The sequence below is a fragment of the Danio rerio genome, chromosome 25, assembly GCF_052040795.2.
Source record: "Danio rerio strain M-AB ecotype USA chromosome 25, GRCz13ab, whole genome shotgun sequence".
In the NCBI taxonomy this organism is placed as follows: domain Eukaryota; kingdom Metazoa; phylum Chordata; class Actinopteri; order Cypriniformes; family Danionidae; genus Danio; species Danio rerio.
This window is the reverse complement of record NC_141045.1, coordinates 499345-505771: the sequence shown is the minus strand read 5'-3', so window position 1 is coordinate 505771 and position 6427 is coordinate 499345.

Here is a 6427-nt window from a genome sequence, read left to right as displayed (position 1 = left end):
AGAGAGAGAGAGAAAGGCCCAGAACAGGAGAGAGACGGGAGAGAAGAGGTAAAGTGTGTGTGATTTCGGATACTTTTAGGTTTATAATCAAGTCTTCATCACGAGAAGAGTAGAGAAAATACAGGGAGAGGAGAGAGAGAGAATAAATCAGTGTTTGTATTATGAAAGACTCAGATTCATAGTACTGGATTGGAGAAGCATTGTGCGTTATATGCCATGGCAATAATATGCTTTATAAGTTTGTAAAAGCAATACATTAAAACACCCTTAAAAAAAAAAAAAAAAAAAAAATATATATATATATATATATATATATATATATATATATATATATATATATATATATATATATATATATATATAGTTTTTTTTAGTATTTTTATTTAATGCTTTGAAAAATTATTTAAATCTTTGTAGACTATAAATGCATATGTACTATATATCATTTATTTAAATATGTGGGCAACAAATTATAGATTCATTTTATTTAAAAATCATGATATTATTCTTATTTTTTAAATTCAACTATAGGGGTGCGGCCAGGTAGGGGGCCTTACAAGATAATGTGCCCGGGGGCCCCTGAGTTCTTAATCCGGGCCTGGCTGTCGTCCGGAGGTATGTGTGTGTGTGTGTGTGTGTTTGTGTGTGTGCGCGCGCGTTGTCGCCCGGAGGTGTGTGTGGACGAGGGCAATGTGTGTGTGTGTGTGTTTGTGTCTGTGAAAAGAGCAGAGTAAAACAAGTTATGAGATCTCCTCGACAGTTTTTGGAGTTTTTGCTCAATAAAATAGTTAGTCGTCTGTATTTTCAAGTCCATCAACTGTATTTACATTGAGCCACTGGCAGCTAAACTCCACGCCTACACTATCGAGCGTGTATGAACTGTGATTACTTTTATATTGCTGATTAGCTGCTGGGCTTTTCACTCTGACTGAAGGCAGTCGACCAATCGCAACAGGCTGTCATTGGTCCAATCAGCACAGATTAGCTTCGCGCTAAGAAGGAGTTTGGGAATAAATGAATCACTGGACCATTCATACAGGAGTTGCTGGGATAATTAGGTAAAAATAAATGCAGATTATGAGACCATGAAAGTGTTTTTTGACCTTGCATGCATATTAGACTGTTGTTGGAGACCCTTACAACCAAGATATGACCCTATTTCATGTATAATATGGGCTCTTTAATAGAGTTTTGGCTGTAAAAGCGCACAGGTGTTTCAGGTGCAGCTCAGACTTTCTCCAGGTCATAATTTATTTTGTTTATATTAATTCTGTCTAAAAATTATTAGACCTGTCCAGTTTCATCTGGAATGCCTCCCAGATCACCTTCTGTAGTGGTTTGAGCGATCGGGTATATATCCAATCAGAATAGAGTGAATTAAGTGACCAAACAGCCTCAAAAACACAGATGTGACGAGATTAGCGCCTTTTGCTGTGAAGTGACATCTGACAGCCGAGGACTCCGCTTGCCATTCAAGCCTTCGGTTTAATGCAATTAAAGCAGTCAGAGGATCATCAGTGTTCTTTAGAACAACAGCACCATTTGCTGCTCATCATCATCATCATGAGTCCTGATGATCATCAAGGCTGCATCTGAAACCGCATACTTCCATACTATACAGTACGCTAAAATCAGCATGTGAGCCAAGTAGTATGTCCGAATTCAGAAGCATTGTCCCAAATCACATACTTATGCACTATTCTACACCATTTTGTAGTATAAATAGTGTCAGTAGTGCGTTCACACTAAAAACGGATGATGCACTCATTCGGCCGCTAAAATGAAATGTGTAATGATGGACACCTCACGCACTCAACGACCACAGGTTGGCTTACGTAGCCGAAGGGGATTCTCCCGTATTTTACAGTTCTATCCCGCTATCATCCTGTTGTTAGGAAACGGACAGACAAACAGGGTGAGTGGAAAATATAAACGTTTATTTTCACAGCAGAGCAACAGAATGATATACAGGGTTCCGTGAGTTGAGACTGAGGAGATATAACTTTCCTTATTCCTTTCAGTATGGATGATGATTATTGATGCTGACCGAATACACACACCAGATGAGTTGGGGATGAGACAGAATGATGGAGCACACACCAGATGAGTTGAGTAGACGACAACGATGAAACACACACCTCCAACTGGACACGGGGCTGACTGGACAAACTGGAGATAATGAATGATAATGATAATGAATACGTGGAGAGTATTGGTTATGAGTGCGCTTCGTATGAACGAGCCCGGACAAAGAGTGGTGTGAGGTGTGTGCTTATATTGTCTCACGGTGATAAGGTGCAGCTGTGCATGATTAAAACTCAGGTGATGATGGGCATTGTGTGAAATTGGTGGAAGAGCCTGGCCAATCTGTGACATTACCCCCCTCCCCAGGGCCCGCTCCTGAAGGCCTAATAATCCGACGCCGTGGTGGTCTGCCTCGTCCACGAGGTGCCGGGCACTCAGGGTGATTGGAGTGGAAATCTTCCATCAGTGAGGGATCTAAGATGTCTTATCTGGAGACCCACGAGCTTTCCTCTGGTCCATATCCCTCCCAGTCAACGAGGTATTCTAGCTGACCACCATGACGCCGGGACCGTAGAATCTCCTTGACAGAGTAAATGGAGTATTCTAGCATTAGTGGTGGAGGGGGTTCCTCTTCGTGGCCAGGCTCTGTGGAGGGAATCAGAGGTTCGTGATAGGGTTTAAGGAGTGACACGTGAAATGTGGGATGGATTCTGTACTGGGGTGGTAGTTGTAATTTGTAGGTGACAGGGTTGACCTGTTCCAGGATGGTGAAGGGTCCAATGAATCTGGGACTAAGTTTTTTGGAGGGCAGTCACAGGCGGATGTCTCTGGTGGACAGCCAGACCTTCTGTCCAGGGTTGTAGACGTGACCTTCAATCCTTCTCCTGTCTGACACCTCCTTGGTTCTTCGGACTGCCCTCTGGAGATGGTGATGGGCCTCGTCCCAGACCCTCTCGCTTTCCCGAAACCAGTGATCCACTGCGGGTAAATCAGACGGTTCGTCATTCCAGGGGAAAAGTGGAGGTTGGAATCCCAGAATACACTGGAATGGTGTGAGTCCTGTGGTGGGTTGCCGCAGTGAATTCTAGGCGTATTCCGCCCAGCCCAGAAACTGGTTCCAGGAATTTTGGCGACCGTGACAGAAGGTCCTGAGAAATCATCCCACTTCTTGAATCTTCCTCTCCGTCTGGCCGTTGGTTTGTGGATGATAGCCAGACGAGAGGCTGACGGTCACACCTAGGAGTCGGAAGAAGGCTTTCCATAGTCTGGAGATGAACTGGGGACCTCGATCCAAGACTATATCTTCTGGTAGACCAAAACATCGAAAGACATGGTTAAAGAGACTTTCAGCTGTCTCTAGGGCTGTGGGAAGACCTTTCAAGGGAATTAAACGACAGAATTTTGAGAATCGATCTATGATAACCAGAATGCAGGTATTACCGTCAGATGAGGGAAGATCCGTCATGAAGTCTACCCCTATGTGTAACAACCTATTGTTCTTTACAACCTAGCACATACCTTCTCACATCTCTTGCCATACTCGGCCACCAAAAGCATTGGGATAGCAGCGAGAGGGTATTGTAGACCCCAGGATGCCCAGTGCCCAGAGATGTATGAGTGGAGTGGATGAGATCGACCCGTTGATTATTGGGAACAAACTGTCGATTTGGGGGGCAGCCCGGCGGAGCTCTGGTTTCAGGAGTGGCGACGGCTGGAGGAGCAGACCATCTGATGGGACAGACATAATATGATCTGGAAGAATCTTGGCCGGGGTTTCGATGGTTTCTTGATGATCATGAATTCTGGATAGTGCGTCCGCTCAGATATTTTTAGATCCTGGCCGATAGGTTATGGAGAAATGGAATCTGGAGAAGAACAATGACCAGCGGGCCTGGCGAGGACAGAGTCGTTTAGCATCTTTGAGATATTGCAAATTTTTATGATCTGTGATTACCTGGAAGGGATGTTTAGCACCCTCCAACCAATGTCGCCACTCCTCCAGGGCGAGCTTGATGGCTAGCAGTTCTCGATTCCCGATGTCATAATTCTTCTCCGCCGGACTAAGCTTCCTGGAGAAATAAGCACATGGATGGAGTAACTTGGGAGTACCGTGGAACTGAGATAAGATGGCTCCCACTCCAGTGGTGGAGGCATCTACTTCAACTATGAAAGGCAAATCTGGGTCAGGGTGAGTCAGAAGTGGAGCTTGAGTAAAGGCTTCTTTGAGGTTTCGGAAGGCTGAGGCGACTTCAGAAGGCTAGGATAATTTCTTGGGTTTATTTTTGAGAAGGTTGGTGAGTGGGGCGGTGACGAGACTGTAATTATGAATAAATCGTCGATAGAAATTTGCAAAGCCGAGGAATAGTTGGAGTTCTTTGATGGTTGTGGGTTCTGGCCAGGAGACAACGGCAGTGACCTTCCCCTTGTATATACGAACCCCTCTTTTATCTATGATGTATCCCAGAAACTGAACAGATGGTAGATGAAATGAACATTTCTCAGCTTTGAGGTACAATTGATGTTTCCTGAGGGTTTGCAGTACCTTCTCTACATGGTGGCGATGTTCGACCTCATTTTTGGAGTAAATCAAGATATCATCTATGTATACAATGACGAAGAGATGAAGGATCTCTCGGAGGACTTCATGGATGAAGTTTTGGAATACGGAGGGGGCGTTGACCAGACTGTACGGCATTACCCGATATTCATAGTGGCCAGTCGGGGTCACAAACGTGGTTTTCCATTCATCACCCATCCGTATCCTCACCAGGTTATATGCGCTGCGGAGGTCCAACTTTGTGAAGATCTTGGCAGATCGAAGTTGCTCTTGGGCCGCAGGAACGAGAGGAAGGGGATATCGGAACTTGACTGTACCTTGGTTGAGAATTCTATAATCAATGCACGGCCGCAGCCCTCCATCCTTCTTAGCCACAAAGAAGAAACTGGATGCTGCGGGTGACGTGGAAGGACGGATATACCCCTGATGTTGAGCCTCCTGAATGTACTCCTCCATGGCCTTGGTCTCCGGAAGCGACAGTGGATAGATTCTACCTTTGGGCATTGAGGCATCTGGAACCAGATCTATGGCACAGTCCCATGGCCGATGTGGAGGAAGCTGGGAAGCTTTTTTGGGGCAAAACACGTCCTTGTAAGGAGTGTAGATCTCAGGAATGTGGACGGATCGTGACTCGATGGGACTTTCAACTGACGTGACATAGACAGATAGGGGTTTTTGAATCTGTACTGGAAGATCGGGGAAACAGCCTGGTGTACATCCTTCACCCCATCTCTTTATTTCTCCTGTGCCCCAAGAGAGGATGGGATCATGCTTCACCAGCCACGGTCGCCCTAGGATGATATCCATGGTGGCTCCCTCCAAAACCAGAAATTGTTTCTCCTCTGTATGCAACCACCCAATTTGGAGACTAATGGGTTCACATTTAAGATGAATATGTGCCTGTGACTTGATATTGTTGGTTATGGGTTGAATCTGGTAGATGTGCGTCGAGGCTCCGGTACGGAGGTGGAGCTGGCGACAGAGGGAGTGTGAGATGAAATTCCCAGCTGACCCTGAGTCGATAAGGGCGGTGGCTGAAACAGAAAAAGAGTGGGTAGTTAACAGTACCTTGGTAGTAAGAGGATTCATCTTCTCAATATCAAAACTGAACACACTCACCGAGGGGTGCATGGGACGGAGAGGACAGTCCAATCTAACATGTCCCCCGGCACCACAGTACAAACACAGACCCCGGATCAGCCTCCTCTGTCGCTCAGCGGCCGTGAGTCTACCGGCTTCAATTATCATGGGTTCTGGTTCTGGAGGGATTGTGGGCTCAGATGGACGGAGGAGTGCTTGAGGTAAGTGATCTGGGTTATGTTGATAAGAGTTTATACGATTAGAACATCGAAGAGACAGTTGGATAAATTTTTCCAAACCCATATTATCATCTAGTGCTGCTAGCTGTAGACGAAGTTTGGGTTCTAAACCGAGCCGGTAAGTGGTGAGAAGAGATCGCTCATTCCATCCGCTGGCAGCAGTATCAATTTGTCGTCAATACAGATTAAGATTTGTTATTTAATGGATTACTATTGTAAACATATTGTAAACATATTTTAATTTGATAGTTTCAACATTGATATATTAAAATGATATGACTGATGCTCTTTTGTGTCTTAAAATATTTATTGGTTTAATGTAGTAATAATGTGAAAAACAACATAACCTATTAATGAGCAATAATAAAGGCAAATTCATTAAATACTGTGTGTGGCTTCAAGCAGACAAAACCAGACCCAGAAGTGCACACACACAACACACACACACACACACACACACCAAGATAGACACAGACAGACACACAGCCAGAGCCACCGGCCACACCCACAGTCCTATCAGAGAGAC